The following is a 26,414-nucleotide window of genomic DNA, read 5'->3' on the forward strand; positions in this document are numbered from 1 at the left end:
CTTCTCAGAGGAGGCATGCTTTGGGTCCTCTAGAGGTGGACCCTGAGATGAGATTCCAGTGCAAGCAATGGTTTTAGGTGATGCTCCCAGGAAACACCAGTAAGGGAGTAAGAGAGTGAGACAGAAAAAGGAAAGAAGTCAATGAAAGTGAGTCAGGGTTGGGTGCGGTGGCTCATACCTGTAATCCCAGCACTTTGGGAGGCTGAGGCGGGCAGGTCACGAGGTCAGGAGTTTGAGACCAGCCTGACCAAGATGGTGAAACCTCGTCTCTACTAAAAATACAAAAATTAGCCGGGCATGGTGGCAGGCGCCTGTAATCCCAGCTACTCCGGAGGCTGAGGCAGGAGAATTGCTTGAACCCGGAAGGCAGAGGTTGCAGTGAGCCAAGACTGTACCATTGCACACCAGCCTGGGTGACAAGAGCAAGACTCCATCTCAAAAAAAAAAAAAAGTGAATCAGGCTGGACATGGTGGCTCACACCTGTCATCCCAGAACTTTGGGAGGCCGAGACAGACTGATAACTTGAGCTCATGAGTTAGAGACCAGCCTGGGCAACATGACGAAACCCCGTCTCTACAAAAAACACAAAAATTAGCTGGGAACAGTGGTGCATGTCTATAGATCCAGCTACTCAGGAGGCTGAAGTAGGAGGATTGCTTGAGCCTGGGAAGTCAAGACTGCGGTGAGCTGGGATCACGCCACCGCACTCCAGCCTGGGTGACAGGGCCATACCTTGTCTCAAACAAACAAACAAAAAAAGACTTATCAAGGCAGCTGGAGCTTTATCCTTCTTGGGGATGCTGGGAAACTGTGGATTGTGTCTGGGAGGGATGGAGGAACGGGGATTTATGCATCCGCTTCCATCAACATTGGTTGGGAGCCTCTTCTGGGGATATTAATTCCCTAGCACTCAGCCCTTCAATGTATGTATGCAGAGCAGGTACCAGTGGTTTCAGAAAGCGCTCAGGCAAAAGGTTGCAGGTGCAGGGGCTAGCACTTGGAAGTCTGATTGGCGTGTACTGAACCAGTGAGGCCAAGGGGCCAAGGGAAGGGGGAGTACCTGCAGCATTTGAAACAAGGAGTGAGGGTTTACCAGGTCTTTGCCTGTGTTTCAGGCAGATGAAAATGGTTATGCACACAGAGGCCCAAAAACATGCAAAAGAGTTTTGTGAAGTGGCCAGAGGATTTGAGTCTGGGGTCGGACAAACAGGTTTGAATCCTGACTCTGCCTCCTCACTGCTTGTTCTCCTTCAGCAAGTCACTCCACTGCTCTGAGCATTAGCTATATGATGGGAATTATGGTAGGACCTGCCTCATTGTGTTGTCACAAGGATTAAATTATTTTATTTTTATTTATTTAATTTTTTGAGATGGAGTCTCGCTCTGTGGCCCAGGCTGGAATGCAGTGGTGTGATCTTGGCTCACTGCAACCTCTGCCTCCTGGCTTCAAGCGATTTTCCTGCCTCAGCCTCCCAGGTAGCTGGGGGATTACAGGCACCTGTCACCACCTTGCCTGGCAAATTTTTGTATTTTTGGTAGAGATGGGGTTTCAACATGTTGGCCAGGCTGCACTTGAACTCCTGACCTCAGGTGATCCACCCACTTCAGCCTCCCAAAGTGCTGGGATTACAGGCATGAGCCACCGTGCCCGGCCACAGGACTAAATTAGGTAATGCTTTAAAAGAGTATGGCACCTGGCCAGCCCTCGATAATGATAAGCAATAGTTTTGTTGTTGTCCCACCAATGGGTGAATGTTGGCTAGTTGGCAATGCCCACATGAAGAGTGCATGGAGACAAGGGATCCAGCGGGGTAGTAGGCCAGAAAGGTGGGTAGCAGCTTCGAGGTACCCTGTGAGGTATTTTCAACTGTAGGCTTACCCGGGCTGAACCAAGCACAGATCACACTTGTAATCTCAGTGCTTTGGGAGGCCGAGGGAAGAACACTTGAGAGGCCAGGGGTTCACGACCAGCTTGGGCAACAGGGAAAGACCCCATTTCTACAAAATAATAATAATAATAATAATAATAATAATAATAATAATAGGCACAGTGGTGAGTGTCTGTAGGCCTAGCTACTCAAGAGGCTGAGGCAGGAGGATTGCTTGAGCCCAGGAGTTCGAGGCTGTAGGGAGCTATGATTGTACCACTGTACTCCAGCCTGGGTGACAGAGCGAGACCCCATTAAAAAAAAAAAAAAGTGAGAGGCCAGGGGCGGTGGCTCACGCCTGTAATTCCAGCAGTTTGGGAGGCCAAGGTGGGTGGATTACCTGAGGTCGGGAGTTCGAGACCAGCCTGACCAACATGGAGAAACCCCATCTCTACTAAAAATACAAAATTAGCCGGGCATGGTGATGCATGCCTGTAATCCCAGCTACTCGGGAGGCTGAGACAGGATAATCGCTTGAACCTGGGAGGTGGAGGTTGCAGTGAGCCAAGATCGCACTATTGCGCTCCAGCCTGGGCAACAAGAGCAAAACTCTGTCTCAAAACAAACAAAAAAAAAATCGAGCTGGGCATGGTGACTCATCCTGTAATCCCAGCACTTTGGGAGGCTGAGGCAGGTGGATCATTTGAAGTCAGGAGTTTGAGACCAGCCTGACCAACATGTGAAACCCTGTCTACTAAAATTACAAAAAATTAGCTGGGCGAGGTGGTGCACGCCTGTAATCTCAGATACTTGAGAGGCTGAGGCACGAGAAATAGCTTGAATCCGGGAGACGGAGGTTGCAGTGAGCCGAGATTGTACCACTGCACTCCAGCCTTTCTTTGCACACATAAAAGGTGGGCAGGAGGGGGAGGATTATTTTTAGGGAATGTGAAATAACCTGAAATGAGCCTGAATCCGTGGATCCCAACGAGTCTGAAAAAAATTTAGGAGGTCCATAAACTTGGCTAGGAAAAGAATCATTCCTATTTTCACTAACTTCCAACTGAACCTGACCTTCCCCTCCCATGAAGAATGTGGGCAACAAACCACAACACTATTAGCAGGATTGTGATTTTGTCACAAGTGAAAAAAAACAAACAAAAAAGTCCCCAGGTATTTCCAGATTGCAGACATCTTAAAGTATCATTTATACCCATTACTACTTCAAAATAATGTTTTTTATACCTGTTTTTAGATTCAGATTTTTGCTTGTTTTGAGACAGAGTCTCACTCTGTTACCCAAGCTGGAGTGCAGTGGTGTGATCTCAGCTGACTGCAACCTCCGCCTCCTGGGCTCAAGTGATTTTCCCACCTCAGCCTCCCAAGTAGCTGGAACTACAGCCGTGTGCCACCACTCCTGGCTGATTTTTTTTTTTTTTTTTGGTAGAAACGGGATTTCACCACGTTTGCCGTCCTAGTCTCGAACTCCTGGCCTCAGGTGATCCACCCATCTCAGCCTCCCAAAGTGCTGGGATTACAGGCATGAGCCACTGTGCCCAGTCTGGACCAGGCTCTTTAAAACCTCCCACAGACAGAGATATTCTGTGCTTTTACCCCTTCTTGCTGTGATCTTGTTGTGACCAATATAATTACAAGGGTGGAAGGACCATAGAGGCCATATCCCATTAGGATTGGAAAGGGCCAGGCCCTGCTTAGGTTGTGCATTTGTTCTTGGATGAATCATGACGGATGCTGATGGATGGCTGGATCATGTTCCCAGCTCTGGGAGTGAGGATATGGCCCCATCAGCCTCATCAAATCATGTGGAGTGTATCAGTTTCTATTGCTGATGTAACAATTTACCACAAATTTAGGGGCTTGAAGTTGCACACGTTGATTATCTCCCAGTTCTAGAGGTCACAAGTCTAAAATGGGAACCACTGGGCTAAAATCAAAGTAATGGCTTGGCTGCCTTCCTTTCTGGAGGCTCTAGGAGAGAATCAGTGTCCTTGCCTTTTCCACCTTCTAGGGGCCACCTATGTCTCCTGGCTTGTGCCCTATTCCTCCATCCTCAACAGCAGCAACCTCCTCATGCTCTTATTTTTTTGGTTCTCATTTTTCTGTCTCCCTGTTCTATTTATAAGGACTTTTGTGTTTATATTGGGTGTACTGGATAATCTCCCCACTCCAAGTCAGCTGATTAGCAATCTTAATTCCTTCTGCAACCTTAATTCCCCTTTTTCATGTAATCTAACACAGTTACAAGTTCCAGGGGTTGTGATGTGAATATCTTTGGAGGCTGTTAATCTGCATACTATATAGAATCAACACAATCACATTGAAGTGGAGAAAAAAGTGGTTCCCCAAAGGAAGGGATGTTGCACAGGCAATAAGCGTCTACCACAAAGATTTAAGGGGGCCTGTGCACCCCTCTTGCTGCACTTCATTTATACTTTTATTAAGCATTTGTAGCAGGCGTTTGTGAGGTCCTGTGTCACATCTCTGCAACTCACCTGATTTCAGTGCACCTTTGATAGACAGTTCTGTGTACTTTGCCAGTATTTTTTCTCAAGCATATATGGAAACACCTCTCTGCTTTCTCTAAGACAGTAGAAGCCAAATTCAGGTGCACCCTGAAAGTATCAGGGAATTAATAACCTGGAAGCTACCCTCACCCCATGTGGAATGGGGTCAGTGCTTAGATGCTGCAGCCTCCATCTGCTGGTGGAGTTCTTCCTCCTCTTCCTCCTCTTTCTCCTCTTCCTCCTCCTCCTCCTCTTCTTCTTCTCCTTCTCCTTGTCCTTCTCCTTCTCCTTCTCTCCCTCTGTTGCCCAGGCTGGAGTGCAGTGGCATGATCTCAGCTCACTGCAACCTCCACCTCCCAGGTTCTAGCGGTTCTCCTGCCTCAGCCTCCCGAATAGCTGGGACTACAAGAATATGTCACCATACCAGTTACTTTGTGTATTTTTAGTAGAGATGGGATTTCACCATATTGGCCACACTGGTCTTGAACTCCTGACCTCAAATGATCTGCCCGCCTCGGCCTCCCAAAGTACTGGGATTACAGGTGTGAGCCACTGTGCCCAGCCCAAGTGGAGCACTTCTTGGTGTGCTTTCTTCATGGTTCCTTCGAAGGTCCCAGCAGGATTCACACACCTCATTCAAACACCTCGTTTTGGCTTTTCCCCCTTTTTGGTTTCATTCTCCCTATTCCCTACTCCTGCTTCCTGGCATCACCTCCCAAATAAACTACCTGGACCCACACCCTTCTCTCAGATTTTGCTCTTAGGGGAAACCCTATTAGACAGCACATATTCCTGATGTTTGCTGGAGAGGTAGTGATGTGGCTGTCTGCACGGTGGCGCCCTGCCAGTGCAAACCAGTGCAGTTTGTTTACAGGCACTTGCCCTGATGGGCTAGTGTCCATTCCATTGGCTGATGCTCACGCCATAAAAGTCATCTGGCACTACTGAGGTCCATCAGCACAATAACATGAATCACTGTTACTGACGCACCCTTCTTGGCTGCTTATGAGGTTCTAGTTCAAGACCTATGGATAAGGAGTATAAATATCATAAGATGCAATCCTTGGGGTCATGTGCTAAAAGGTCTGTGTACCTAAAATGGGGAGGAAAGGTTGTCTGAGGTCACTTTAAAACAAATAGTTCAGGCTGAAAGCAGCGTTGTTTATTTGAATTCTGGCAATCACCCTGTGAATTTATTTATATGCCAAGGGAAACGCGAGGACAGTGGACTCTAGAAACCTTGTGCCCCAAGCTGCAAAAGACAGCAGGCTTGGGCCCAGAGAGACACCAAGACCTTGCAGAAGACTCAATGAATACCTGGTGGCCGAGCGCAGTGGCTCACGCCTGTCATCCTGGCACTTCGGGAGGCCGAGGCGAGTAGATCATCTGAGGTTGGAAGTTTGAGACCAGCCTGACCAAGACAGTGAAACCCTGTCTCTACTAAAAATACAAAAATTAGATGGGTATGGTGGTGCACACCTGTAATTCCAGCTACTCAGGAGGCTGAGGCCTGAGAATCACCTGAACCCAGGAGGCAGAGGTTGCAGTGAGCTGAGATCGCACCACTGCACTCTAGCCTGGGCGACAGAATGAGACTTGGCCTCAAAAAATAAACAACAACAACAAAAAACCCCACAAATGCCTGATGACTTTTGATGGGTGTCAAGTGTTCTCTGTCAGCTGATGGGGACATCATTTAATCTATGTAGTAGATGAGGATCAGGTAGCAGGCACGAAGTCTCAAGAAGACTTTTATCCCCTCTCTAGGTCATACAGCAATCCCCTGCCCCACTGCCTGACCCCGTGCAGCATGGGGCCATTCTCTTCACCTCCCTCAGAATCTCAGTTGGTCACCTTGGAGCAGAGAGACTGTCCATTCTCTGGGGGGAGCACCACCAGCAGATGGCATAGATTTTCTACCACCCACCAAAACTGCCGCCTGACTTTAAAACAGGACAAGAAAAAAGAATGAAAATCCCAAGGCCCTGTTCTTTTTCTTAAAAGTACTTTTAAAGGAGATTTTTGGCCGGGCATGGTGGCTCATGCCTTTCTAATCTCAGCACTTTGGGAGGCTAAGGCAGGTGTATCACCTGAGGTCAGGAGTTCAAGAACAGCCTAGCCAACGTGGTGAAACCCTGTCTCTACTAAAAATACAAAAAATTAGCTGGGCGTGGTGGCATGTGCCTGTAATCCCAGCTACTAGGGAGGCTGAGGCAAGATAATTGCTTGAACCCAGGAGATGCAGGTTGCAGTGAGCCGAGATCGTGCCATTGCGCTCCAGCCTGGGCAACAAGAGCAAAATTCCGTCTCAAAAAAAAAAAAAAGAAAAAAGGGAGTTGTTTTTTTTTTTTTTTCATTTTAAATTTACCTTTTATATTTTTGTACATATTGTTAGGCGTCAGTCACACTTAATGATCTTGGAAGAGCAAATCAGCCTTCAGAGCACTCTCTGTCCTACTTCCAACTTTACTTGTGGCATGACCATTTTCATTAAAATCTCAAAGGAAAAAGAATCTTATAAAAAGAAAAGCAGGCCGGACGCGGTGGCTCACGCCTGTAATCCCAGCACTTTGGGAGGCCGAGGCAGGCGGATCACGAGGTCAGGAGATCGAGACCATCCTGGCCAACATGGTGAAACCCTGCCTCTACTAAAAATACAAAAATTAACCGGGTGTAGTGGCGCGTGCCTGTAATGCCAGCTACTCGGGAGGCTGAGGCAGGAGAATCGCTTGAACCTGGGAGGCGGAGGTTGCAGTGAGCTGAAACTGTGCCACTGCGCTCCAGCCTGGGCAACAGAGCAGGACTCCATCTCAAAAAAAAAAAAAAAAGAAAGAAAAAGAAAAGAGAAGAAAAGCAAGAGGACGACTCTTATTCTGAGCATCTATTAAGTTTTTTTGTGTGTATGTATTAAGCTGTACTATGAGTAGTTGGTTTGTATGAAGTGGTTAAATAGGTCAAATACAAAAGATTTCTCTCTCTCTCTCTCTCTCTCTCTCTCTGTTTTGGAGACAGGGCCTCGCTGGAGTGGTGCAGTGGTGCAATCACCGCTCATTGTAACCTTGACCTTCCTGGCTCAAGCAATTCTCCCTCCTTAGCCTCCCCAGTACCTGGGACCACAGGTGCACACCATTATGCCCAACTAATTTTTAAAATTTTTGTAGAGACAGGGGGTCTCACTATGTTGTTCAAGGTGATCTCAAACACCTAAGCTCAAGTGATTCTCCTGCCTTGGCCTCCCTAAGTGGTGGGATTACAGGTGTGAACTGCCATATCTGGCTGGGTTTCTCTTTTTTTTTCCTCTTTTTTTGTCTATAAAGTTGCTGTTTGTTTATAAATGTTTTCACTTGTTTGATGTATGTGTGAAACAATGTTCAACAATTAACCGGAATTTTATTTTGCTGATTTGTTATGCCTGTATCCCTTATTCTTAGAGTATTTTATTTATTTATAAAAGTATTATTTTTGAGACAGGATCTCATTTCTGTCACCCAGGCTGCAGTGCAGTGGCACAATCACGGCTCACTGCAGCCTCAACCTCCCAGGCTCAAGCGATCCTCCCATCTCAGTCTCTTGAGTAGCTGGGTATACAGGGTGCTTGCAACCATGCCTGGCTAATTTTGTATTTTTCGTAGAGAACAGGTCTCACTATGCTGCTCAGGCTGGTCTTGAACTCCTGGGCTCAAGCGATCCTCCTGCCTCAGCCTCTCAACATGCTGGGATTATAGGCATGAGCCACTGTGCCCTGCCTGTAAGAGTATTTTAGGCTGGCTCACACCTGTAATCTCAGTACTTTGGGAGGCCAAGGTGGGCGGATCACGAAGTCAGGTGTTCGAGACCAGCCTGGCCAACATGGTAAAACCTTGTCTCTACTAAAAATACAAAAATTAGCCAGGTGTGGTGGTGTGTGCCTGTAATCCCAGCTACTCAGGAGGTTGAGGCAGGAGAATTGCTTGAACCCAGGAGACAGAGGTTGCAGTGAGCCAAAATCGTGCCACTGCACTCCAGCCTGGGTGACAAAGCAAGCCTCTGTCTTGAGAAAAGAAAAAAAAGAGTATTTTAGAGAGTATTTTACCTGTACTGAGTGTTATTTTACTGTGGAGGCAGGAATGCCATGAAGTGGACACAAATGCAATGCCGTTTGGTTGTCAGAGTGCAGCTATTTTGTGCAGGTTGTGAGCTGAACAAAGGTGTGAGTATCGTTATGTTTCTTCGGCATCTCTGTTGGAGTGCAAGCGTACTGTCAAATTGCATGATAATGACTAAGCATGTGATGGACGAAGTCACCAAAAACAGGGCTGGCTATGTGAGAGTCCTAAAGAAGGCTCAGGTGGGCTGGCGCCAGTTTACAGTTTTACCTTTATATATATATATATACATACATATATATTTTTTTTTTGGCAGAATCTCACTCTGTTGCCCAGGCTGGAGTACAATGGCACAATCTCGGCTCACTGCAATCTCTGCCTCCCAGGTTCAAGCAATTCTCGTGCCTCAGCCTCCCAGTACCTGGGACTACAAACGTGCCTCACCATGCCTGGCTAATTTTTTGTATTTTAGTAGAGACGGGGTTTCACCATGTTGGCCAGGCTGGTCTCGATGCACCCGGCTACCTTTATTTATATTCAGCAAGTGATCACTGAGCTTGCTCAGGCTCTGCACTGAACCTGCGGTTATACCTGGAATCATTCAACAGTGAAAAGCTATGAACTTTATTTATTCATGTATTAATAATGTATACAGTCAACTTGTCATGCCGTTCAATAAGCACAAATATCTTCTATGTGTTCAGAATGTTCTGGAATTTGGAAAAACAAAGATAAATAAGGCTGAGGACCTGCCCTGAGGAATTTATAGCCTAAAAAGGAAGACATAAACAAACAGGTAGCTGATGCAACAGTTCAGAAACATCAAGAGCCTGAATCTTCTACAAGACCCAAGGAGGATAAAAATCAAATAAACTTTTAATTCCCTCTTTACAGTGTTGATGATCTCTATCTAAAAGTCTTGAGTAAATGCCTTTCTGGTTAATTAGTCACCATTGGCTGAGGGCAGGGGCTTACACCAGCAATCCCATCACTCTGGGAGATCGAGGTAGGAGTTTGAGACCAACCTGGGCAACATAGCAAGACCCTGTCTCTGTTTTAATTTTTTTTTTTTTTTTTTTTTTGAGATGGAGTTTTGCTCTTGTTGCCCAAGCTGGAGTGCAACGGTGCGATCTTGGCTCACCACTACTTCCGCCTCCCAGATTCAAGTGACTCTCCTGCCTCAGCCTCCAGAGTAGCTGGGATTACAGGCATGTGCCATTACACCTGGCTAATTTTGTATTTTCAGTAGAGACAGGATTTCTCCATGTTGATCAGGCTGGTCTCGAACTCTTGACCTCAGGTGATCCACCCACCTGGACCTCCTAAAGTCCTAGGATTACAGCCGTGATTAAAATTATTTTTTTAAAAAAGGCTGGATGCAGTGGTACACACCTGTAATCCCAGTACTTTGGGAGGCCCAGGTGGGAGGATCACTTGAGGTCAGGAGTTTGAGATCAGCCTGGGTAACATAACAAGACTCCTGTCTCTACCAAAAAAAAAAAAAAAAAAAAAAAAAAAATCCTAACAACGATTTAAAAAAAAGAAAAGAAGTAACCATCCTTTCCCTTTTAAACAAAGTAATAACCCCATTTGCCTTTCCCCTTTGTATCTAGTGCTATTTAGAAAGAAACGGGAAATGAAGAGGGAGAGAAAGGGGAGAAAGCCTAATATAATTGCACACTGACCTGCAAGGTAATTGAGATGCTTTCTCCACACTCCAAGATTTTCCCCAGCATACAAAAACTTTCATTGTTATATTTGTGGTAAGTTTATATTCACATCAGTGTAATCACTAGCTTAAAGTGTCTGGTGGATTTTCCTGCTGATGCAGTTTTGGTGAGTGAAGAACTTTATGCTCCAATAATGGAAAACCCAAGTCTAGCTTTCCCTGCGAAGCTGAGAATGGGTTCCAGAAATGTCACAGCACTGACGTTTTCATTAGTCTGGAAACTTCATCACTGGAGTTGGTGGAAGTAAGATTTAAGTCTTAGATGTGACTTCTACAGTGAAAATACCAAAGAACCTTCCTATGAATAATTAAATGGCTGTACTGAGCCAGAGCAACAGCAAAAGATAAAAAGTAGCCGTTTGTCATCAGCCGGACTTAAAGGGGCCGAGTCCAGTTTTTATTCAACCTGCTTCAAGTGAAACTGCATCAGCCTTCACTCTTGTATTGGCATGAAGGGAAGCTTTTGGCATCAGATGTTTTTCCACAGGAGAACTGTTTGTTTGCTTAGTGAAACTGCAATAATAAAATTAATTAAAAGCTTTTAGCTATAGCACAGAGGAATATAAATGGACATTCAAAATGGCAAGATGAGTTCAAGGCCACATAGCAAATGTAACTATAGTCGGTGTAAGAATTACAGCAATTAAGATGCTTTCTTTTTCTTTTACATTTTTTTTTTTTTTAAGATAGGGTCTTGCTCTGTTGCTCAGGCTGGAGTGTAGTGGTGCAATCACGACTTATTGCAGATTCAAACTCCTGTTATCGAGGGATCCTCCCACCTCAACCTCCCAAGTAGCTGGGATTACAGGTGCACACCACCATGCCCTGCTAATTTTTGTATTTTTTTTTAATGCAATGGGGTCTCACTATGTTCTCCAGGCTGGTCCCAAACTCCTTGGCTCAAGTGATCTTCCCACCTTAACCTCCCAAAGTGCTGGGATTACACATGTGAGACCATGCCTGACCTAAGAGTCTTAAAGTGCTTAGTGCTGGCTCATAGGAAATACTATTATGTGGCAGCAATTCTTATTCCTGACCACTCTTCTGTATTAGTTTCCTATTGCTGCTGTGACAAATTACCACAAGATTAGTGACTTAACACAAATTTGGCTAGGTGCGGTGGCTCATGCCTGTAATCCCAGCACTTTGGGAGGCCGAGGCAGGCAGATCACAAGGTCAAGAGATCAATACCATCCTGGCCAACATGGTGAAACCTTGTCTCTACTAAAAATACAAAGATTAACTGGGCATAGTGATGCCTGCCTGTAATTCCAGCTACTTGGGAGGCTGAGGCAGGAGAATTGCTTGAACCCGGGAGGTGGAAGTTGCAGTGAGTTGAGATCGTGCCACTGCACTCCAGGCGGGGCGACAGAGTGAGACTCCATCTCTTTCACACACACACACACACACACACACACACACACAGAAAAAAACCCACAAATTTATCTTATGTTCTGGAGGTCAGATGTTTCAAATGAGTCAGCAGGACTACATACTGGAGGATGTAGTGGAAAATCTGTTTCCTTGCCTTTTGCAGTATTTAGAGGCCACCTGTTCTGACTCTGACTTTCCTGCTTGGCTCTTTTTTTTTTTTTTTTTTTGAGATGGAATATCACTCTGTCACCCAGGCTGGAGTGCAGTGGCATCAATCTTGGCTCACTGCAAGCTCCGCCTCCTGGGTTCACGCCATTCTCCTGCCTCAGCCTCACGAGTAGCTGGGACTACAGGCGCCCGCCACCTCGCCCGGCTAGTTTTTTGTATTTCTTAATAGAGACGGGGTTTCACCGTGTTAGCCAGGATGGTCTCGATCTCCTGACCTCGTGATCCGCCTGCCTCGGCTTCCCAAAGTGCTGGGATTACAGGCATGAGCCACCACACCCGACTTTTGGCTTTCATAAGGACCTATGTGATGACATTGTACCCACCTGGATAATTCAGAATAATCTTCCCATCTCAAATCTTTAATTTGATCACATCGGAAGTCATTTTTGTCCTGGTAATGTAATGCCCGCAGATTCTAAGGATTAGGATGTGGTCTTGTTTGGGAATGAGGACATAACTCAGTTTACCACATCTTCTTTCAATTTCCCTGCTCTGGGCTGGGCACAGTGGCTCACGTCTGTAATCCCAACACTTTGGGAGGCTGAGGCGGGCAGATTGCTTGAGTCCAGGAGTTCAAGACTAGCCTGGGCAACATGGCGAGATCTCGTCTCACAAAATATATAAACATTAGCTGGACATGGTGGCGTGCACCTGTGGTCCCAGCTACTCCGGCGGCTGGAGTGGGAGAATCACTTGAGCCCAGGAAGTCGCGGCTGCAGTGAACTGAGATTGTGCCACTGCACTCCAGCCTGGGTGACACAGACCCTGTCTCAAAAACAAAACAAGAAGAAGAAAAAGAAGAAAGGAGGAGGAGGAGGAGGAGGAAGAAGAACATTTCTGCTCTATTTTGGCTGAAATGATAGCAGCTTCCATTGACTGAGGGGGTTTAGAAATGACAGAAAATGCACTGGGTGTAGCAGATGCAGACCGCGCTGTTATCCTTGCCCTTAGTATTTCTGGGCTCCCTGGCCATATTTTCAACTGCCCACATGTAAAACTATTTGCCTGAGGGCCTTCTCTGGCTACCAGAGCTTCACTTGCTCCTGGGAGGCAGATCAGAAGTGCCAAGGAATTAGTCCTCCTCTCTGCCCCAAGCAACTGTTAATTGATGGCTGATAAGGACCCAACTCCCCCCACTATTTGCTGAGAAAACTCCTAGGTGTGTGTTATACATAGTCTTCTAGAGTTCCCCAGTGGAGGCTGGGAGCAGTGGCTCATGCCTGTAACCCCAACACTTTGGGAGGCTGAAGCGGGAGGATCGCTTAAGCCCAGGAGTTCGGGACCAGCCTGGGCAACATGGTGAGGCTCCCATCTCTATTAAACAAACAAACAAACAAAAACACAAAATAATAGAGTGCTCCAGTGGTCTACGGTGGTGACTCGCTTGGCAATATGCCCTCTCCTCTGTTGTCTTCCTTCCCGTTCTGATCTCATTTTCTCTACTCCCCTAGTAATGTTTTCTGGATCATCGGCTAAATAAACTACTCACAGATGAATCCTTGCCTCAGGATCTGCTTCTAGGGAAATTCAAATTAGCATATTTGAGCAATCAAGTAAGTTGTCCAGTGTCCCATGGCTACTAAGTGATAGAGGAAGGTTTTGAACCCAGGTCTGCTGCAGAGCTCATGTTCTGTAACCACTCCCAGTCACTTCTTGTCTTTAAAAAAAAAAAAAAATTCCCTTTTCTTTTTCACCTGCTATCAAACCCAGTCACTTCTTTTAGCTGGCTTTGTGGATCATTGTACCTAAGGGAGACTATTGACCCAGCATGTAATAAAGCTAAAAGGTGCCTATTTTCTTTTTTTTTTTTTCTTTTTTTTTTTTTTTTGAGACGGAGTCTCGCTCTGTCACCCAGGCTGGAGTGCAGTGGCTGGATCTCAGCTCACTGCAAGCTCCACCTCCCGGGTTCACGCCATTCTCTTGCCTCAGCCTCCCAAGTAGCTGGGACTACAGGTGCCCGCCACCTCGCCCGGCTAGTTTTTTGTATTTCTTAATAGAGACGGGGTTTCACCATGTTAGCCAGGATGGTCTCGATCTCCTGACCTTGTGATCCGCCCGTCTCGGCCTCCCAAAGTGCTGGGATTACAGGCTTGAGCCACCGCGCCTGGCCAAAAGGTGCCTACTTTCAAGTCCTGATTTGAAGGAAGAGTGTAGACCCTGATCTGGTGGGGATGGGGATGCGGTGACTCAGGCTGCGGGCGCTTGTGGGAGCGCCCTGGGTATCCTTGGGCAGCACACACAGACTCATGGGTCAGATGGGAGAGGCTGGATTTCCATTATTTTTCTAAGTTCAAATTCAGCGGCAGGATATAGTAACAAAAAACTGGCTTAAAAAGTATGTACATGCACGTCCTTTATCAATACATAATGTGCTTAGGGTAGTACATCAGGACCAGATCCAGGACCCAGGCAATTTTCCTAGAATGTGGCTCTACTAGATGTAGCTTTCCTAGAATATGGCTTTTAGCCCACAAACTGCCTGCACTACCGAAGAAGGAAAAGAAATAGGTGGTCTGTCTGTGTTCCCATTTTGTTTGTTTCTTTGTTTGTTACTGTTTTTCACACTTCAGGGTTGATATTGTCATAATTTTATTTTGTTTTATTTATTTTTTTTTTTGAGACGGAATTTTGCTCTTGTTGCCCAGGCTGGAGTGCAATGGCATGATCTCAGCTCACTGCAACCTCCGCCTCCCAGGTTCAAGTGATTCTCCTGCCTCAGCCTCCCAAGTTGTTAGGATTACAAGTTCCCACCATCACTCCGGGCTAATTTTTTGTATTTTTAGTAGAGATGGGGTTTCTCCATGTTGGCCAGGATGATCTCGAACTCCTGACCTCAGGTGATCCACCAGCCTTGGCCTCCCAAAGTGCTGGAATTACAGGCGTGAGCCACCGCACCTGACCGATATTGTCATAATTTTAAATATGATTTCTGATTTCACTAGGACAAAAACTCACAGGAGAGGCAAGGCTGATTTTGCTAGTCTTTCTACCCCTAAGAGTTTTGTGAAGCATTTTTTTTTTTTTTTTTTTTTTTTTTGAGACAGAGTCTAACTCTTTCCACCAAGCCTGGAGTGCAGTGGTGTGAACATGGTTTGCTGCAGCCTCAACTTCCTCCCAGGCTCAAGTACTCCTCCCATCTCAGCCTCCCTGGGACCATAGGTGTGTGGCACCACACATGGCTAAGCTGGGTTTTTTTGTTTGTTGTTTTGTTTGATTTTCTGTATTTTTTGGAGAGACCAGGTTTCACCATGTTGGCCAGTCTGGTCTTGAACTCCTGGGTTCAAGTGATTTTCCTGCCTTGGCCTCCCAAAGTGCTGGGATTACAGGCGTGAGCCACCACGTTGGTTTGTTTTTTAGGAGACAGTCTCACTCTGTCGCCCAGGCTGGAGTGTAGTGACCTGATCATAGCTCACTTCAGCCTTGAATTCCTGGACCCAGTTATTTTTGTTTTCTTTTTGTAGAGATGGGATTCTCTTTATGTTGCCACCAGACTGGTCTTGAACTCCTAGTGTCAAACAGTCCTCCTGCCTCAGCCTCCAAAAGTGCTGCGATGACAGGCATGAGCCACCATACCCAGTAAAATTATTTACCTTGTGAGGTTTATGTTCAGACACTTAAGTCTTTGGAGAACAGAACCCTGAGAAACCAAGAGTTACATTAGCATTAGAATATGAGAAAAAGAAGGGTCACATTCAGAATACTGCAAGGCTACCAATTCACAGAAGGCATACCTGGCACATCCCTCTGAGTATTGGATGCCACTTGGTTTGAATCCTTTACTTACGGGATAAAACCGTAGGTGTTCTGCCCAATCTCTATCAGTTACCTTATCAGTGACACAGGTGATGTTACAGTTGTTGGCTGCATCCCTACTGGAAAGCCGGAAGAATGGTCCATGCTAGTACATTATTCATGGGTTAATCTATCTCTGCAGTTGAACCATCCCAAGAAGCCTAAAACATGTGAAGGTTTAAGAAATTGAAACATTATTGACTTTTTACTCCTTGGCATCTTGTCATCCCTCAGTCCTGGCTCTTTTATTGTTGGTTTATAATCCATGGACTCTGAATCTCCCACAATAACTTTATATGATCTATTACATATCGTATTATACAATAGCAAATACTAGATTATATTACCAATATCATGTATGGTTGGTTGCATAGCATTTATTGCAAAATCATAATTTGGGCACATTTTAGTCAAAATATGTTTGAATCAATTAATTTTTTCAATCTATTTTTAAAGACAGGTTCTCTGTCTGTCACCCAGGCTGGAGTATAGTGGCATGATCATAGCTCACTGCATCCTTGAACTCTTGGGCTCAAATGATTATCCTACCTCAGCCTCCCAAGTAGTTAGGACGACAAGTATGCACCACCACACCTGGCTAATTTATTATCATTATGCTTTGTAAAGATGGGGTCTCACTATGTTGCCCAGGCTGGTCTCCAGCTCCTGGGCTCAAGTGATTCTCCTGCCTCAGCCTCCCAAAGTGCTGGGATTATAGACATGAGCCGCTGTGCCCAGCTGAATCAATTTACCGATTTTGTTTTGTTTTGTTTTTGAGACCGAGTCTCTGTTTCCAGACTGGGGTGCATTGGCGTGATCTCAGCTCACTGCAACCTCCGTCCCCTAGGTTCTAGCTATTCTCGTGCCTCAGCCTCCTGAGTAGCTGGGACTACAGGTGTAAGTCACCAAGCCCAGCTAATTTTTGTATTTTTAGTAGAGATAGGATTTCACCATGTTGGCCAGGCTGGTCTTGAACTCCTGACCTCAGGTGATCCGCCTGCCTCAGCCTCCCGAAGTGCTGGGATTACAGGCGTGAGCCACTGCGCCCAGCCTTCGAACTATTGTTCTTAAAAAAAAAAAAATAATAGATTTTACCTTGACCAAAGAGTTTGGGACTAAATATTTTCCCCACTAGAAAAATTTTGAAGTACTTATGTGGGAAAAGGGAACAATGCAGGAAATGTTGCTGAGCAAATCTCTTTACCCCCTCTTTTCAGACTGCAGTTTCACGGGGATTCCTAAGCCTAGGTGCTAACATGTGTGCCTAGAAAAACAGAGGTGGCATGGATGTTAGAAGGCTGTGTGCAAGTGGATGGCATCCAATCCATAGAGTGCTTAGAGAACAGTGGAGAAAAGATGAAGCGATAAAGAGATTGTGAAGCCAGATATCCTAAGGCTGCTGAGGGAAGCTCAAGGGGGATTGGGAGTTGGAGACTGCGTCCCTCACGTGGCTGAGCTGCAAGAATAGCTCACTCCTTTCTTGATGACAGTTACTCCAAGTCAGATAGTATTTTGCCTGGCCTCCACTCAGTAAATTGAAAATGTGCAGCCATTTGAAACTACACCATGACAGTGGCTCATGCCTATAATCCTACCACTTTGGGAGACTGAGGTGGGCAGATGGCTTGAGCCCAGGAGTTTGAGACCAGACTGGGTTACATGGTGAAAACCCATCTCCACAAAAAAAAATACAAAAGTTATCTGGATGTGGTGGCTCATACCTATACTTCCAGCTACTTGGAAGGCTGAGGTGGGAGGATTATCTGAGCCCAGGAGACTGAGGCTACGGTGAGCTGAGATTGCTCCACTGTACTCCAGCCTGGGCTACAACGTGAGAATCTGTCTCAAAAAAACAAAACAAAACAAAACAAAAAAAAACAAAACAAAACTACACCATGGGCCAGGCATGGTGTCTCACACCTGTAATCTTAGCACTTTGAGAGGTCAAGGCAGGAGGATTGCTTTACACCAGGAATTCGAGACCTGCCTGGGCAGCATAGTGAGACCCCCATAGCTAAAAGTAATCATAATAATGATAATAATAAAAAGTTAAACTACTCTAGGTGCAGATTTTGGGGGCACAAGGATTTGCCATGCACAAGCTGGGACATAGCTGACTGTCCTGAAAACAGAGGTGTCGTGTCCACTTTCCCACCATACGCTGTGGCCATCCTTTTGACAGTCCACTCCATTGATGGAACAGATAAATCAGAAGTCCTGCTGGAAGGAAACCAATTGTTCAACTCTTGAATTCTTTTGCAAAAGAATTCAAGTCATTTAAGGTTAGCCTTAAAATAGAACACCCCAGTAATGTGATCAACATGGAACAAAAGCTCCGGGAGAGACAGGAGGTCAGAGAGAAAATGATACCTCTGGCCGGCAACCCCGCAGAGACTTCCAGGAATAAGCAGGTAGCAGCCTCAGAAATGCCACTGATATCTGATGTGTCCGCAGTTTCCAAAGACCCTGGATGTTCCTTGATTCTCTACTACTTTTTTGTGTCACTAAACACTGACTCTTACATAACACAAGTTTCTGAACAGAAATTAATATAATCTCATTAATTAGATAGAGGAGATGAGTTGCAATGCAAACTGAGTGAAGAATTAGTATCTAGACAAAAGAAGGGAGTGTGAGCTCACCAAGGGTACCCACAGTCAAATCACTTTGTCTGTTGGGGTGGGCTGCTTAATTGGTATTTTATTCTTTTGTTTATTATTAGTGGTTGTGAACAGGGTCTCATTATCTTTTCTTCTTCCAAGACTTGTGTTAAATATATACTAGACCTTCTCACATTATCTTCCAGGTCTTCTCTCATTCTGATCTGAATTTCTTTTTTTAGTCTTATGTGTCTTTTATCCCCTATTTTCCTAATAATAGATATTAAAGTTGAAAAAAGTGTATATAGCAAGTCTAGGACAAGCTAAAGACATGTCCCATACTTCTGGAAATATGCTTAATGTAATCAAACATTGAATTTTCTCCTTGATTTTTAGCTATTCTACCCTTACAGCTACAAAAACACTTCTACTCTTAAAAAAGAAAAGAAGAAGAATGCTGGGCATGGTGGCTTACACCTGTAATCCCAGCAATTTGGGAGGCCAAGGCAGGAGGATGGCTTGAGCCCAGGAATTCAAGACCAGCCTGGGCAACATACCTACCAAGACCTTATCTCTAAAAAATGACGTGGTTGGGCGTGGTGGCTCACACCTGTAATCCCAGCACTTTGGGAGGCCAAGGTGGGTGGATCACGAGGTCAGAAGATCGAGACCATCCTGGCCAACATGGTGAAACCCTGCCTCTACTAAAAATACAAAAATTAGCTCGGCGTGGTGGCACACACCTGTAATCCCAGCTACTTGGGAGGCTGAGGCAGGAGAATTGCTTGAACCCGCGAGGCGGAGGTTGCAGTGAGCTAAGATTGTGCCACTGTATTCCAGCCTGGGTGACAGGAGAGAAACTCGGTCTCAAAAAAAAAAAAAAAAAAAAAAAAGAAAGAAAAGAAAGAAAAAAAAAGAAAATTACACAAAAATTAGCTGGGTGTTGTGGCGTGAGTTTGTAGTCCCAGCTACTCCAGAGGCTGAGGTGGGAAGATCATTTGAGCCTGGGAAATCTAGGCTGCAGTGAGCCATGATCGAACACGCCATTGCACTCCAGCCTGGGCAGCACAGAGAGAGCCTGTTTCACAAAAGCAAAACAAAACAAAACAAAACAATTACATTTTAAATAACTCAACTTTGGCTGGGCACGGTGGCTCATGCCTGTAATCCCAGCACTTCGGGAGGCTGAGGCAGGCAGATCACTTGAGGTCGGGAGTTGGAGACCAGCCTGGGCAGAAGAGAGAGATCCTGTTTCACAAAAGCAAAACAAAACAAAACAAAAAAACTGCATTTTAAATAACTCCACTTTGGTTGGGCACGGTGACTCATGCCTGTAATCCCAGCACTTTGGGAGGCTGAGGCAGGCAGATCATTTGAGGTTGGGAGTTTGAGACCAGCCTGGCCAAAATGGTGAAACCCCATCTCTACCCAAAATTTAAAAATTAGCCTGCTGTGATGGCACGCACCTATAATCCCAGCTACTCAGCAGGCTGAGGCAGGAGAATTGCTTGAACCTGGGAGGCAGAGGTTGCAGTGAGCCAAGATTGTGCCACTGCACTCCAGCCTGGGCAACAGAGTGAGGCTCCATCTCAAATAAATAAGTAACATACATGCATACATACATACATGCATAAAATAACTTTGTTGTTGTAAGTCTGAAATCCTCTAACCTCTAATCTTCATTATGACATTGAAATAATTGTCTCCCTTTATATTTTAATTCTGTATTTTTAAGATTCCATGTGACATTATTATTTTGTTTCTGTTTTTTTGAGATGGAGTTTCACTCTGTTACCCAGGCTGGAATGCAGTAGTGCATTCTGGGCTCATTGCAACCTCCACCGCCTGGGTTCCAGCAATTCTTGTGCCTCAGCCTCCCAGATAGCTGGAATTATAGGCGCACGCCACCATGCCCAGCTAACTTTTGTATTTTTAGTAGAGACGGAGTTTCACCATGTTGGCCAGTCTGGTCTTGAACTCCTGACCTCAAGTAATCCTTCTGCCATGACATCCCAAAGTGCTGGGATTACAGGCATGAGCCACTGCACCCCGCCTATTTTTGTTTTGTATACTGAATACTTATTTAAAATTACTCACATATATAGCAATTACTTGCTCTTTATTCCATCGTGCACCTCTGATTTTCATTTGGAATCATTTTCATTCTCCTGAAATAATGCCTGTTAGATTTTCCTTTAATGCATGTTTGCTGGTGGTTCAAGTCTTCTTGCTCAGTTTGTCTAAAACGTCTTTATGTTGCCTTTTACCCCCAACTCCTAATTGTAATTGCCTTTGTTCCGGAAGGATAGTTTTGTGATAAGTAGGGTTCTACAATGGCAGTTATTTTCCTTCAGCCTACTGAAGATATCATTCCATTCTCTTCTAGCTCCTGTAAATAAGTCTTTTGAAAGGAATCTATTTTTCCTTTGAATGCTTTAAAATTGTTCTCTTTGGTTTCTGAAGTGTCTTCATAACATATCTAGGAATGAATTTTAAAAAATTTATACTGCTTGGGATTTGTTAGGCTTCATGAATCTGTGGGTTGATGTCCTTCATTAGTTCCAATAATTCTTAGGTTTTTTTTTTTTTTTTTTCAAATGTTGCCTCTGCCTCATTCTGTCTTTTCTTCTTCTAAGACTCGGGTTAAAATATGCTAGACCCTCTCCCATTATCCTCTAGTTCTCCTCTCAAGTCTTGTGTGCTTTATGTCTTTTTGTCTTTCCACGCTATATCCTGGATAGTTTCTCCTGACCTATCTTCTACTTTCTGAATTATCCTTTCAGTTGTATCAAATATGTTTATTCCATCTGCTATGGACTGAATTGTGCACCCCCATATTTGTATGTTGAAGCCCTAACCCACAATATGACTGTATTTGGAGATAGTGCCTACATAAGGAGGTAATTAAGATTGAATTAGGTTATAAGGGTGGGTACCTCTTCTGATAGGATTCATGTGCTTCAAACAGAGACACCAGAAAGCTCTCTCTCTCTCTCTCTCTGCCATACAGAGAGAAGGTGACTGCAGCCTCATTAGAAGCCCTGCTAGAACCTTGATCTTGAACTTTCCAGCCTCTATCATGGAGGCTCCCTCAGAATTAATGTCTGAGAAAATAATTTATGTTTTTAAACCACACAATCAGCTGGGTGCAGTGGCTCATGCCTGTAATACCAGCACTTTGGGAGGCCAAGGTGGATGGATCACTTGAGTTCAGGAATTTGAGACCAGCCTGGACAATATGGCGAAATCTCATCTCTACAAGAAATAACAACAACAACAACAAAATTAGCTGGGAGTGGTGGCACACACCTGTAATACCAGCCACTTGGGAGGCTAAGGCACAAGAATCATTTGAACCCAGGAGGCAGAGGTTGCAGTAAGCCATGATCAGGCCACTGTACTCCAGCCTGGGTGACAGAGTGCGACTCAAAAGAAAAAGAAAAAAGGTTTTTAAAAATGAAAGAATAGGCATTTAAAATTTTACCGGGGAACTTTCTTCTCTCTCTCTTTCTTTTCTTTCCTTCCTTCCTTCCTTCCCTCCCTCCCTCCCTCCCTCCCTCCCTTCTTTCTTTCTTTCTCTGTCTCTCTCTCTCTCTCTCTCTCTCTTTCTTTCTTTCCTTTTATTTATTTTTTTTTTTTTGAGATGGAGTCTCGCTCTGTCACCCAGGCTGGAGTGCAGTGGCCGGATCTCAGCTCACTGCAAGCTCCGCCTCCCAGGTTTACGCCATTCTCCTGCCTCAGCCTCCCGAGTAGCTGGGACCTCAGGCGCCCGCCACCTCGCCCGGCTAGGTTTTTTGTATTTTTTAGTAGAGACGGGGTTTCACCATGTTAGCCAGGATGGTCTCGATCTCCTGACCTCGTGATCCGCCCGTCTCGGCCTCCCAAAGTGCTGGGATTACAGGCTTGAGCCACCGCGCCCGGCCCGCTGCTGCAGCCTCAATTTCCCAGCCTCAAGTCATCTTCCTACCTCAGCTGCAGTGTAGCTGGAACTACAGGCACATACCACATGTCCAGCTAACTTTTTAATTTTTTGTATAGACAGGTCTTACTGTATTGCCCAGGCTGGTCTCAAGTTCTTTGGCCTCAAGAGATTCTCCCACCTCAGCCTCCCAAGGTGCTGAGATTATAGGTGTGAGCCACTGTGCCTGGCCAGAACTCTCACTATACAGTCCTGTCCATTTAAACCCTTTCTCTAAATATCCCTAGATCTGTGTTTCCCAAATTTTCCCATAAATTCCCTGCAACCTTCCTTTTGACCTTGAGCACTCTACACAGTCATCCCATTTCTAGTTCATCTATAGGAATAATGGAGTTGACAGCAAATAATGTTTTCAACTGCTTGAATATTAGAGTCCTTCTCCCTTGTAGAGCAATACATGTCTATGATAAAGCATAGTAAAATAGCTGTAGAACCAATTCGGAGATAAAATTACAGGAACTCTATAAGAGCACATGTGGCTTTTCTCTGTCTCGGATTCTACCTCTTCTGGAAATGAGCAGGAGTAACTTAGGTGAGCTCACAAACATAGCTACCATGCGATATGTACCCTTACACCACCCCTGCCCCCACTCCCACTGTAGTTTCCTGGGCTTTAATCTGTTCTAAGTTCTTTGATGCTTGTGAAGCTACTTCTGCTGAGTTTGTTGACACCGACATTGTTACCATAGTTACCACTGAAGTCAGACAATGTACTGGAGGGGAGTTGCTTCCTGCCCTAACCAAGACAAAGACACTATAACCTTTGAGGTTGCTGGTGTATCCGTGTCCTCGGTGAAGAATTCATGTATGAGCTGAGGTTGCCAAAGAAGCAGGGAAGCTTTCTTTCCCTCACCTTTGCCTCACACTCTGTTACACTGAGTTAGAAGACACTTACATGTGAAAACCACAATGACACACTGTGTTCTACCTACGAGGCTGGCAAGATCAAAATGACAGATAAACTGTGTCAGAAAGGGTATGGAAAAACAGATATTGTTGGTGGAATGTAAATGGACATAATCTCTTTAGGAGAACAATTTGGGTATCCATACCATTTGATGGAGCAACTTTATCCGTAATTTATACAGCAACGTGTGCAAAACAAGCACATGGACAGAATAGTCAATGCAGCAGCATCTGTAAGTCAAAGATTGGAAACAACGGGACAGAAGACTCAGTGTGACCTTTCCACATGCCATTGGCTCCACTCCCAGTTCACCTGCAGCCAGGAGGAAAGTTTTGTATGTGCTGACAAGGCTTCCCACCTCAAGCCACCTGCAACACCCTCAAGGGAAATCTTCAACCAGTGATAATGAAAGATGATGCATATCTTAGTTTACTCAGGTTGCCATAACAAAGTACCAAAGACTATGTGGCTTAAATGACAGAATTTTATTTGCTCACAGTTCTTGATTCTAGAAGTCCAAGATCAAGATTCTGGCTGATATGGTTTCTGATGAAGGCTTTCCTTCTGGCTTGTAGGAAAGGCCATGTGAGGTCTTAGTGAGAAGGCCTTAGTGCATGCACATGGGAAGACAGAGCAAGCTGTCCAGTGTCTCTTCTCATAAGGACACTAATCCTATCAGATCAGGGCCCCACCCTTATGATCTCATATAACCTTATGCATGACCCTTGAACAACACAGGGGCTAGGGACATCAACCCCTCACACAGTTGAAAATTCACATATAACTTTTGATTCCTCAAAAACTTAACTATTTCAAGGAATTAGGACATGGAAAAATAAAACTAACTACTAATAGACCATTGTCTGGTGACCAGAAGCCTTACAGATGGCCTTACAGATAACATAAACAGTTGACGTGTGTTATATGTATTATGTACTGTATTCTTACAATAAAGTAAGCTAGATAAAAGAAAATGTGATAAAGAAAACCATAAAGAAGACAAAGTATATTTACTATTCATTAAGTGGAAGTGGATCATCATAAAGGTCTTCATTCTTGTTGTCTGGATGTTGAGTAGGCTGAGGAGGTGGAGGAGGAAAAGGAGGGGTTGGTCTTGCTGTCTCAGGGGTTGCGGAGGTGAAGGAGGTGGAAGGGGAAGCAGGAGAGGCACACATGGTGTTAATTTTTATTCAAAAAAATCCACATATAACTGGACCCAAGTAATTCAAACCAGTGTTGTTCAAGGGCCAACTGTAATTGCAAAAGGTCCAATCTCTAAATATTAATACATTCTCACTGGGGTTTAGGGTCCTAATATATACATTTAGTCAGGGGATACATAGACATTCAGCTTATAACAGCATGTAAATACCACGGCTTTCCAGTCTTTTAGTATGATGTTTCTGAGGCCTGTTCTACACAGCCTCTCAGAGGGGTCCCATTAAGCCAAGGCTGTCCTAAGTTAGGGCTTATGTATTAATCTCCTCTTTCGTGGCTCTCCTCCCTTCTTTCTCTCTGGGCTTCCTGGCATCTCCTTCCAAATAAATGACCTCTAACCCAGTTCTTGTCTTAGGGTCTTTTTTTGGGAGAATGGGACAATGTTTCAAATCACCAGTGATTTGAATCTAAAGTTATTCCTACAAGAGCTGCTATGGTCTGAATGTTTGTGTTGTTCCCTGCTCTCCCAGTTCCCATGCTGAAATTGAATCACCAATGTGACTATTAGGAAGCAGAGCCTTTGGGAGGTGAGTAGATCATGAATGGGATTAGATCTTTTATTTTTATTTTTATTTATTTTTTTCAGACAGGGTCTCACTGTCACTCAGCAAGCTGGAGCGCGATCTCAGCTCATTGCAACTTCCACCTCCCGGGCTCAAGCAATCCTCCTGCTTCAGCCTCCTGAGTAGCTGGGACTACAGGTACACACACCACACCCAGCTAATTTTTGTATTTTTTGTTGAGACAGGGTTTCGCCATGTTGCCCAGGCTGTTCTCAAACTCCTGAGCTCAAGCAAATCTGCCCGCCTCAGCTTCCCAAAGTGCTGAGATTACAGGCGTGAGCCACTACACCCAGCCTAGATCTCTTACAAAAGAAATCCCAGAGAGTTAGTGCACCTGTTCCACCATGTGAGGATGCAGCTATAAGGTGCCATCTATGAATCAGGGAGCAGGCCCTCACAAGACAATGAATCTGCCAACACCTTGATCTTGGACTTTATAGCCTCTGGAGCTTTGAAAAATAAATGTCTGTAGTTTATAAGCTACCCAGATTATAATATGTTGTTATAGCAGCCTAAGCAGACTAAGACAGGTTTTCAGTCCTGCAGGTAGTCCTGTATTCCTAGTACTATGGTTGAAATTGTTATATATTGGTTCCTGGCAAGTGCCAGCTCATGCTGCAGTGTGGGAGAGACTGGAGTTGAAGAGACTCTGGAAATAGGCAAGTACCAAGACCCCAGTCTAGAGGAGAGAAGACCATATCCTCCGGGCACACCAGAGGCAAAAACAGGGCTCCCGTCTCCCATCAAACCTGGAAAGTCCTCATAGATGAGTGGAACATGCATCTACTCTTGAAGAAACAAGGCAGAATGTGAAATTTTGAAACACATTCTAACAAATTGTGATTGAAAAGTTAGATTTAGAGAATTACAACCATATCTGTTCTGATTTTTATCACCATTGCCTGTCCTTAAGTTTTCTATAAATGAAATCACTCAGTATACTTTTTTTTTCTTTTTTTTTGAGACAGAGTCTTGTTCTTTTGTCCAGGTTGGAGTTCAGCGGCATGATCTCTGGTCACTGCAACCTCCGCCTCCCGGGTTCAAATGATTCTCGTGCCTCAGCCTCCTGAGTAGCTGAGACTACAGGCATGCACCACCATGTTTGGATAATTTTTTGTATTTTTAGTAGGAATGGGGTTTCACAACGTTGCCCAGACTGGTCTCGAACTTCTGAGCTCAGGCAATCTGCCTGCCTTGGCCTCCCAAAATGCTAGGATTGCAGGCATGAGCCACCGTGCCCTGCCAGTGTATCATTTTGTGCCTATCTTTTTTCACTCACCATGCTAGTGAGGTTCATCTGTGTTGTCATGTGTATACTGACCATATATTAAGTAGCCTACTTACAGACGATACAAAGTTGGTAATAAAGGTAAACATTGAAAATTGTGTTTTTCATCTTCTCACATATGAAAGAAAAAAGATATAAGTAATCCAAATAGGATATATCTCGCTCTGTCTCCCAGACTGGAGTGCAGTGGCACAATCTCAGCTCACTGCAGCCTCAACCTCCTGGACTCAAGCTATCCTCCCACCTCAGCGCCCCCC

The 26,414-nt window shown here is 44.9% G+C and overlaps 1 long non-coding RNA gene across 2 annotated transcripts; it reads right to left on the reverse strand.

Annotated features, from left to right (window-relative positions):
* Positions 1-9,068: 9,068 nt before the first annotated feature.
* LOC105481552 (uncharacterized) lies at positions 9,069-24,668 on the reverse strand. Of its 2 annotated transcripts, XR_987028.2 has the most exons (5): positions 23,234-24,668; positions 15,637-15,763; positions 15,401-15,447; positions 10,165-10,721; positions 9,069-9,189 (listed from the first exon to the last, which is right to left on the reverse strand). It is a non-coding gene; the product is annotated as an uncharacterized lncRNA (long non-coding RNA). The 2 variants fall into 2 exon arrangements; XR_987027.2 differs by lacking the exon at positions 15,401-15,447 and having other exon boundaries at positions 23,234-24,666.
* Between the last annotated feature and the right edge of the window lie 1,746 nt (positions 24,669-26,414).

This window comes from Macaca nemestrina, chromosome 15 (genome assembly GCF_043159975.1).
Source record: "Macaca nemestrina isolate mMacNem1 chromosome 15, mMacNem.hap1, whole genome shotgun sequence".
NCBI classification, from domain to species: domain Eukaryota; kingdom Metazoa; phylum Chordata; class Mammalia; order Primates; family Cercopithecidae; genus Macaca; species Macaca nemestrina.